Genomic DNA, 11,418 nt, shown 5'->3' on the forward strand with positions numbered 1-11,418 from the left:
GAAAGGGAAGCACTGGCTGGGAACGGAGTGAGACAGGGTTGCAGCCTCTCCCCGATGTTATTCAATCTGTATATTGAGCAAGCAGTAAAGGAAACAAAAGAAAAATTCGGAGTTGGAACTAGAATCCATGGAGAAGAAATTAAAAACTTTGAGATTTGCCGATGACATTGTAATTCTGTCAGAGGCAGCAAAGGACCTGGAAGAGCAGCTGAACGGAAATGGACAGTGTCTTGAAAGGAGAATATAAGATGAACATCAACAAAAGCAAAACGAAGATATTGAAATGTAGTCGAATTAAATCAGGTGATGCTGCGGGAATTAGATTAGGAAATCAGACGCTTCAAGTAGTAAATGAGTTTTGCTATTTGGGGAGCTAAATAACTGATGATGGTCAAAGTAGGGAGGATATAAAATGTTGACTGGCAACGGGAAGGAAAGCGTTTCTGAAGAAGAGAAATTTGTTAACATCGAGTATAGATTTAAGTATCAGGAAGTCGTTTCTGAAAGTATTTGTATGGAGTGTAGCCATGTATGGAAGTGAAACATGGACGATAAATAGTTTGGACAAGAAGAGAATAGAAGCTTTCGAAATGCGGTGCTACAGAAGAATGCTGAAGATTAGATTGGTAGATCACCTAACTAATGAGGAAGTATTGAATAAAATTGGAGAGAAGAGAAATTTGTGGCACAACATGACTAGAAGAAGGGTAGGGCATATTCTGAGGCATCAAGGGATCACCAAATTAGTATTGGAAGGCAGCGTGGAGGGTAAAAATCGTAGAGGCAGACCAAGAGATGGATACACTAAACAGATACAGAAGGATATAGGTTGCAGTAGGTACTGGGAGATGAAGAAGCTTGCACAGGATAGAGTAGCATGGAGAGCTGCATCAAACCAGTCTCTGGACTGAAGACGACAACAACAACAATGACTTTACTATTCTATTCGCTTTTTTCCGTTCCTATAATTCCTTTGATGTATTTGCACTCTTTTTCTCCACATTATTTTCTTTACATCTGTTTTAGTAGCTTTACCCATTGTATTGTCTTTTTCTGGTTCTCATCGCGCAGGTACCTCGTTCCATTCCATTTTGTTGCACTCTTTCTCCATGTAGCTTGCTCACGTAGCCGTACCAAAACTTATGATATTTCTCTCTTCAGTCAAATCGCCTCTGATTAATTTCATCCGACCTGTTTTGTCATTTTGGTGTAGTAGCGTGATATTGCTTCAAGTATCAGTTCTCCATACCGCAAATTCTTGATTTACATTTTTATGTAATTCATGTATTCCACAAGTAAAATTGTTTCTTATCACGACCTAAACATGGGAATGTTAGTCTTCTTTGTGATATTAATGTACTCTAAATCATAATTCTCAAGTTTTCATCTTTTCGACCTTAACAGCAGATCACAATCAGGGGACACTGGTATAATGAAGCGGAAGATGCCAGTTTTATACCAGATTGCTAATGAGGTATTTGATCTTCAGAGCTAAATTGCCAAATTATATAAATTTCTGTTTTTTTTTATGCAGTTGACAACCGAACATAAAGTCCCAAGATAATAACCATCCTATTAATTATACACTAAAAAGGTCCGAAAACATAATTTTGAAATACATTATCATTCCAAAAACATGTAATTTAATGTCACTTTAATAATGATTAGTTTCAACGAAATCACGTGTACTTATGAATTCTCCAGACCTGTTCCATAAAGCAATCAGCAGTATTTAATTATTCACTAGTTAAAATATGATCACCTCATAGTAAAAACGTTTATGTTTTCACTCAAAATCGTGATATGCTTAAAAAATGTAATTTTGACAAAAGAAAAAAATCTTTTCTGATCGAAGTACTTTGGACACTTTTATTGTTATTCTGACTTTATCTGCACTTTTTACCATATGAAGTATGATGTACGAACTGTTTGAGAACCAGCAAAGCACTTTGTTCATTTCGCTTAAATGTTTTTAAGTACCAGATATTAAATATGTTAATTTTCATTACGATACACGCCACTGAGGCACGATCTCCCGCGGTGAGCGATTTCTGTGACAGATGGGGGCGCTGTGGGAGCACAAACGATTGACCAATAGCATGCGTCCGACTGGCTGATCAATTTGAAGTGTAGAGAAGTAGTACTACAGGTGAGGAAACGCTGACATCACAACTGTCAAGAACGGATGTTTGACAGTTGTGACTCTGTCGTGTTCATAACGATGAGTAAGTGAAAGGCAAGATCGCATATCACTAGCAGCTGCAAAGCTCGTCTCATGCTACCGTGTCTGTGTATGCAAACATTTTTCTTCAGCCACTGCTAAGATATTTCAACTTTTTGAAAGACACTTAGACACTTGCTTATATGACTTTCTCTACAGACGTTATTAAAATCACCAGTGATTCACTTACTATATTTCTAAACACTTGAGGTTTTCTGTGAGAATATAATCCGCCGAAAGCATTGTCACGTTAAACATATCCAAGACGGTCCAATTAAACATTTGGTTGGGTCTAAATACGCCAGGATGCAGTCAATAGAAAACTCTTCCGAATGGAATTTTAAGACCTGCTGATCCCACATCACTCAATTTTTCTTCATAAATGGTGAATTCCAATTCTTCGGTAGTTACAGTGCTTAAAAGCATTGGTTACACATTGATATTAAAGCGTGTCAGTACTTCTTCGATGGATTTCTCGTAGCTATGTAACTCAGGTTTCTGCTGAGTCCTCAACAATAATTTTTGCTGTAATTGTATTTTCACCTGTTGAGTACGCAATTGTCCTCTATCTGGTTACAATTGGTAAGATATCTTATCATGCCTACTAAGTTCCAGATAAACTATCCCGCTGTAGCTAAAATTCTCCTCATGTATTTTCTGAGTGATCAAGTGCTTTCTAAGTGATCCTTATCAGACTAAATAATGAAGGACCTCGCTGACAATAAAGATGAACTGCGTCATTCGTCCTGGAATCGTTCAATAATTTTCACGTTGAAGGTTCCCCTTACAATGTTTGTAGAACGATGTGGTAGAAAAAGCCCGTGGCCCATTTAAGAAATAATCCTCAATTTTTTCTGTAAGCACGAGTACCTAGAGAAACATCGGAAATGTCAATTAGGAAGTCGGGAATGACATTCTTTGGAACAGGCATTCACGTCTTAGGCTCTGCTCCATATCGCACAGACAGTTGACTACGATACGCATAACAAAACTGGAGTAGTGATGACTGGTTGCTGTATTTGTTTCCCGCATTTCATATGTGAACAAAATTACGAATTAACAAACATCACTGTTTTTCGGACAATGTCCCATATGACGTGCAACCCTTTGAGTTGGACAAATGTTTCTGTAATCATAGTCATAAGTTCTGTTTTATCCAGTGTTGCATTGGAGGTAAGTTACGTGAGTCTTCTGCACCTCAGTGACATTCGTTGTTTTTTTTTTTCTGCATCATTCATAGATTTTTTATGCTCACGTCATACGAGGTTCTGCTTGAAATACTTATATCACGCTACCAAAACAATAAAGTCTGACGTAAGTAATCCTTTCCTTTATGAAATCAGGCACAGCTTCAACAGCTGGACCAAAGTTTTCGTTCCATTATGTATAACTCTCATAAATAGTGATAGCGTTGATAGTGTGAATAATACGTAGCAACATCATAGCGCGTAGTTACAGAATTATACATCTCATATGGTGTTTGTCATAATGTTAAAAAAAAAATCAAAAACAGTCACAGAACGCGGTAACAGCTAGCGGGCATCTTCATCCACATCGTCATAAATCGAAAATGTGCCATTGTAATGGTTCTTACATCGACTTTTAACTGGTATAATATCACGATCTGAAGTTTAACAACGCAGCCACAGCGGAAACTTGTATAGTCCTTACCCCTCCTTACTTTGTTGCTTGAGCGTGCGCAGCACAATACCATTTGAGCTGTAGTCTTGGCACTGAGTGGAATAGATAGTAGTGTGGCTGTTAAACAGTAACATATTTGGAGCTATGAACTCTTGTCGTGAGCGTAGTGCAAGGGGCTCAATAACTATTCAACTTTTTGTGGTTTCAATACACCATATTACTCCCCAATGTTTTGGCTACAAAATGTTCGTGAAACCGCCTTACCCTATAATACTCGATAAATTATGTGATTTATGTCCTGTTGACACATCTAATGTATGCACAGCCTTTTCAGCAACATGCGGTACTGAAAAGTAATATGCGACCATGAGTGAGGGAAGAAAATGGCATTGTACTGTTTAGCAGGAAACAAGTAAATAACGAAAACGAGGAAGCTGTTACTGAGTTAATGCATACTTGCTTGTACCACACGGGCACGGTGTGCCTTCCCGCATGTCATCATTACCTTTCCGCTCAACAGAAAAGTTTTGCGTCAATGGGAAAATGACTGGCTGGAAGTGTAAAATAAACCTGAGTTCCTTAAAGCATGGCGTGCAAACCTGTTCGCAGTCACTAAAGGTCACTCGAGTAATTTCTAAGAATAACTCACATATGCCCTTTGACAGACTTGGTGCCTTCCTCTGTGGGAGGAACAAATATCCTGGATGTCCTGAGGCAGAAGAGTTCCAGGTTGGATCATTTCAAACACGTTTAATGTACCTACAGAGGCGAATCTCTAGGTCCATTTGGGAACCTAACCTTCATTTGAAGTGGTAATTAGAGATGTGTGATGAAAACACTGAAGATACATGTGGGACTGTGTGTGCTACGTCCTAACGACATTATTCCTCTTTTTAAGTATATGATCTACCAACCACTGTATTTCATAAGTTCGTAACATTATATTGTGATTACTCATGTTGCCTTATTTTGATATTTGTTAGAGTGTGTTTGTTTCTACTTTTTGCGTGAGCTTACTTTCTACATCTACATCTACATACATCCTCCGCAAGCCATTTCCTTTCCCGTTCCACTCGAAAACGCAACGAGGAAGAATTGCTATCTGAGACGTGATATTTACTGGTATTAAGGAAAACGTGGAAGGGAGGACCCACCAATGTAACTTTCTTTTCACACAGGCTGTTTATTTAAGAATATATAACCATAAATTTGTTTTCTTTACAATTTAACAAATTTGTGAAATGAATAAGCTTTTACAAGAGAAATCATAAGAAGAACAAGATCACAATAATTGCAAGGGCCCGGACCTGCAGCCCGCCCGTTATCGGGTTAAACAGTGGTGTTTACTACCGCGCTTTACACAGTTTCTCTTATTAAATATCCTTCTGCAACATATGAAAACACCTAAGTAATATTGATGACAAGAGTGTTTCAATTACTCAAAAAAAAATGATGTAAACTTTTTTATTTGGAAACAATGTCGAAAGGTCCGGTGTTAAGATGAGCACCTATGCTTAAAGGTTAAACAAGTTAGGAGACAATTATGACAGTGATAAGGCTTGCTTCAAAACGAGCAACCTTTTCATTCCAGTCAGCAGCACGGTGCGACTGGATCTCAACCCTTCCCTTTTAACAATTTTATTCCGACTAAAGCCCTGGTGACAGTTGGCTTTTAATATGTCAAACCCGGTAGCTGAGTGGTCAGCGCGACAGAATGTCAACCTAAGGGCCCGGGTTCGATTTCCGGCTTGGTCGGAGATTTTCTCTGCTCAGGGACTGGGTGTTGGGTTGTCCTAATCACCGTCATTTCGTCTCCAACGACGCGCAAGTTGCCGAAGTGTCGTCAAATCGAAAGACTTGCACCCATCGAACGATCTACCCTACGGGAGGTCCTAGTCACAAGACATTTTATGTCAAACGTTAAATTGCTTCTCAGTTATGAAGGCCGTTCTCAAGGAACGTTTTAAAAGATTTCGTATGAGCACTGATTAGAAGAGCACTCACTCGGCGGAACCACAAGAACCAGTTACAAATACACCAATAATGCCCCGGTCTTTCAAAGACAGGAACGCACAGCTTGGTACAACAGGTAGTTCAGATCATGTCACAATTACAATAAAGGAACTGAAGCGGTTAAATCTAACCACAAGACCGCTGTTTGCTTATCGGCAACCTGTGCCTTGGTACAATTGTTCCGATTGTATTTCCGAAGAGGAGCAGATTCATTAAAACATTAATGGTGGGTTTAAACTAGAAAGGAAGGGAAATATAATATCAGAACAGATTTTCGACCGGCAACTAGTGTCTAGTACAATACTACGGTCTATGTTTACGACCAAAGAGCCGACCGAGTAAAACTCTGAGCGTCGGGTACAAACCAGAATATAATTTTGAGGTCGGGTAGATGATGACACCAATCACCACGAGGATTACAGAATATTAGTCCCTTTTAACAGCAAGCATCTCCACGGATCCACGGTGCGTCGCGGCGGTTGCTGGGTGGTGCCGCTGACAGCCAGGTAATAAGGGGGCAGCCAGGCCACGAGCGGTCGTCCGACCGAAATGTTGCCAACCGACCGACGGGATGTCGGCCTGCTGCTTGTAGTCGGCGCTCACCCGGGTGAAGTAATCCGGTATCCTTCCTCTCCGCAGGCCCTCCTTGCGTAGCTCATGGCTTCGGCCGCTCGGACCTCGTGACCGCCTCTTGTCTCTACGCTATCGCCAATCCCGAACCTTGGTGCCCCTCTTCTCGGGCCAGCGAAGCCGTGTATACACCGGCAAACAAAGAGCTTCTGAGGACACAACCCATAGATACCAACTCTCCCACATAGATATTGGCAAGAGGGCCTCAAGAGGGGTAGTTGATACTACCCTTGAGCTAGTGGCGCCAGTCAGAACAGTCTTCTAACTTAACAGAGCCACGGCTCACTATCTCTATGCTGCCGTACGAGCCCTGATTTCTCTTATATTCGTGGTCTTTACGCGAAATATATGTTGGCGGCTGCAGAGACATTCTGCAGTCAGCATCAATTGCCGGTTCTCTAAATTCTCTCAATAGCGCCTTGCGGAAAGAAAGTCGTCTTCCCTCCAAGGATTCCCATTTGGGATTGGGGGTCTGATCGAACCTCCCGGTAAGTAACAAATCTAGCAGCTCGTCTTTGAAAAGCTTCGATGCCTTCCTTTAATCCGACACTCAAACAGTACTCAATAATGGCTAGCACTGGTGTGCCATATGCAGTCTCCTTTATAGATTACCTACTCTTTCTTGAAAGTCTTCAAAAAAACTGAAGTCTACCATCTGTCTTCCCTACTACGGTCCGTAAGTCCTCATTCCATTTCATATTGCTCTGCAATGTTACGCCTGGATATCTAATCGACGCATCTCTGTCAAGCAGCGCACTAAAAATGCGGTATCCGAACACTATGGGGTGATTTCCTTACTCATCAGCATTGACTCTCTCTCTCACTCACTCCCTCCCTCCCTCCCTCTCTCCCTCCCTCTCTCTCTCTCTCTTTTTCTCTCTCTCTCTCTCTCACTCACTTTCTCTTTATCTTTCTCCTTCTCCTTCTCTTTCTCTTCCTCTTTCTCTCTCTCTCTCTGCCTCTCTCTCTCTCTCTCTCTCTCTCTCTCTCTCTCTCTCTCTCTCTCTCTTTCTCTCTCTCTCTCTCTCTCTCACTCACTTTATCTTTCTCCTTCTCTTTCTCTTCCTCTTTCTCTCTCGCTCTCTCTCTCTCTCTCTCTCTCTCTCTCTCACACACACACACACACACACACACACATACACACACACAAGTACGCGTACACACATATGAACACACAAACATGCAAAATACCTGGTTTTGGCTCTCCTTTTTGTTACAAGGCAATTCGTCAAAGAACCGCACTTCAGCACAGTGCTCCGTCCCAGCAACTTTATAATACTGTAACGACGGCTAAGAGATAACTTTTTGGAACGAATTAGTTATGTTAAACGATACCTCTTGCCAGAATACAAATTTTATATCTGAGACTACTGACTGGATACATAACAGTTCAATAACTTTATAATTACATCTCAACTTGTGACCATATCTGTTACTCTTAATTATTCAAGGGAGCTGTCGCAGCAAAGCTGTAATCAGTGAGGAGCTCCTGTTATATTTCAAATAAATACAGGCACAGAACGGAGGGACAGGTCGTCTCCTTGCAAACGATGCCTGTTACTTAGCCACTGCTATTTCTGCAGATTCATTGTTTAATGATGTGAATTGGATCTTGTTTTGTGTATGCCTAGAGTCTCATGTAAAAATAATTTTTTCCGAATTTTGTTGTCCACGTAGAATCTTTTCATGGGAGAGGGAATCTAATAATACAATTTATTTTACTTCTGGTCCTTTGTGTCCAGGATTCTGAGAACATGAAAGTCAAGTTTCATTACTAACAGGGAAGTCTCAGAAATAAAATTCTCTTTATCGATGTTGTTTATTTTGCTTCGAGCATATCTCTGACAATGTCACAAGCATTCACCCTTCTGACACGGCTATGTAAGAATACTTCGTTTATTTACACCCAATATTACGATGCTGATTGTGCCGCGTGTACTGACGTATCACGAAATTGTTACACTTGGCCTCCCGTGGCCGTTATCGGAAACGCGCGGTGACATTACCATAAACATGAACCACATCAATCTTTTCAACTGTCTTATATACTACGGAATTCCGAATAACTTCGCGGGCAAGTCGTCTGGTCGTTAAAACACAAGAGAACATTCTGGTCGGCCTCAAGCGCACATTTAAACACACTAGACGACCGAATAACTCTCATTCCCAAATGCAGTAACAGTGCTATTGACTAATAATGGGAGACAACAGTAAATAGCGGAACTCCGTGATAGTGTCTTATACTCGGAGTTGATGACCGTAAACTATCTTTCTTTGGTGTCGTCTCCTTTTTCGTAAAGAGGGAGACAACTGAACACCGAGAGTGTGCTCTACGCATAGTGGATGACAATATTTTTAAAATAATACGTATGGATACGAATCTTGCTACGTTGGAGGCGCCAAATAAACCTGAGATACTTCATTTCCACCGCATAGGTTGAAATTATTTAGTTAGAATCATTTCTGCCTATGTTCGAATTACTTTGGCCTAGTCATTAAGATGGTAAGTAGAACTTACAAAGATTATCGGTGAAAGTTTCTACATTCGGTATACAAAATGACAATTGCTATGGTTTTGTATTTCGTGGATTAGTGTTGAGCCGTTAAAGTTCTCTGTCAGTGACAGTTACTGTTCAGTCTTTTGAGTGGAGGGTCCTGGAACATTACTTCACATACCTATAGAAAGAAAATACATCAATATCTGCAATAATGGAATAGACATCAAAAGACAAATGTTTACATCTAAAGAAAATACATCTAATGTTTAGTAGTTTTACTGTACATGAAAAGGTTAGTTTTCGTAAGTTTATTAAAAAATGAGTCATTCGCCAATGAAAATCTTTCTCAGTGCATGTTGTAAGTGGGCTGTTTAGGTTTTATGTTGGTAACGTCACGTAGCGCTCTGTATGAAAGTCACTGACTGTGCTGTGTGCAGTCTGTGGCTGGTTGGCATTGTTGGAATATTCGCTATTGTAGTGTTGGGCAGTTGAATGTGAACAGCGAGTAGCGTTGCGCAGTTGGAGGTGAGCCGCTAGCAGTGGGGCATGTGGGGAGAGAGATGGCATAATTTTGAGAGAGGACGATCTGGACGTGTGTCCATCAGAAGGAGTAAATTTGTAATATTGGATATCATGAACTAATATATGTTATGACTTTTGAACACTATTAAGGTAAGTACATTGTTTGATATCGATCAAAATCTTTCATTTGCTAAGTATGCCTATCAGTAGTTAGTGCCTTTAGTAGTTAGAATCTTTTATTTAGCCGGCAGTATTGGCGCTAGCTGTACTGCAGTAGTTCGAGTAACGAAGATTTTTGTGAGGTAAGCGATTCATGAAAGGTATAGGTTATTATTAGTCAGGGCCATTCTTTTGTAGGGATTATTGAAAGTCAGATTACGTTACGTCAAAAGTATTGGGTGCCAGTTTAGTGATGATCAGAATAAGTAAAGAGAGACATGTCTGATTACGTTCAGTTTTGCTCAGCTGTTTGAAAATCAAATAACGTAAGAGGTTTACCAGCACAGTAATTCATAGATATTTCTAAGGGGAGGTTTCAGTGTCACTGTACGCACTGCTAGAAAAATATTTTTTTTGTTTGACATATAGTTTCTTCACAAAACACATAGAACAAAAAACATAATACATGCAGACAAGAGATATACACAGGGTGTTTATTTTAACTGGAGACAACTAAACATATTGAAGATGACGCATCATACGAAAAAAAATTCTAGGTGAAAAGTTAATGTTAGTAAAGCGGACATCTGCCTGTGATACAACTTCCTGGGGCCTTTGTAACCCAAAGATGGATATTTTTCTTCAAATGTAGTTTGAGGTTTGCAAACGTGATTGTACAGCACAAATAATATGGCTGGTCATTTACATTTCTGGTAACTAAGCCACTTGTATGGTAACATAGCTTTCTGTTCCCTTCGGCGATGATTCTAGTGAGTTTCCAAACTATCAGACTGCTTGATTTCGATGGCTATCCTCGAATCCCGCAGTAATGGTGACTGATTTCGATGTGTGTTTCCATTCCACTGCAGTAACTCCCACGCTGGCAGTTACGCGGCTACCAGTGGAGTAAAAACCACAATATCTACATCTACGTCCAGCACTGTAATCAGGTAAAATGTTCGTGAAATGATACTGACAGACGCACCTGCCATGTATACTCACCGGAATCAAGCACTCCAATGGCGAGAGGCAAGGACACTCAACGATATCAAACGTTCCGAAGGGAAGAGAAATCTATTACATCCACGTCATCGTCCCTGGATCATGCTAAACGGAGTTTCTCATCGGACATTGAAGCGACTAGTCATATTTTGCTCTACAATCCCATATGTAACGCACAAGTAAATTTCGAACAGAAATAAAAAAATGGCTCTGAGCACTATGGGACTTAACATCTGAGGACATCAGTCCCCTAGAACTTAGAGCTACTTAAACCGAACTAACCTAAGGGCAACACACATCCATGCCCGAGGCAGAATTTGAACCTGCGACCGTAGCGGTCGCTCGGTTCCAGACTGAAGCGCCTAGAACCGCTAGGCTACACCGGCCGGCGAACAGAAATAACAACCGTCGGAACACAAAGGTTTACATTTACATCATAAATTAAATGTAGAATCGAATGCGTCGGTTCTTTGTTCTGTTCTGCAAAAATGACTCAAGAATGATATGTTACAAAGTACAGCAACAAACCTACAAAACTTTAATCTCTATAAATCACCCGAATAAAACTTATTAACCACCTTTTATGATCTTATGCAAGGCTATTACTTTAGTTTAAAATATCTGTCTTGCTCTCATTGTATCTCAAAGACTTTTCATGACAGACACTTCTATCTCATAATCAATATTGTAGGTGTTATTGTACCTTTTATGCCAAAGTTATGGACATGACTT

Source organism: Schistocerca gregaria, chromosome 1 (genome assembly GCF_023897955.1).
Source record: "Schistocerca gregaria isolate iqSchGreg1 chromosome 1, iqSchGreg1.2, whole genome shotgun sequence".
NCBI classification, from domain to species: domain Eukaryota; kingdom Metazoa; phylum Arthropoda; class Insecta; order Orthoptera; family Acrididae; genus Schistocerca; species Schistocerca gregaria.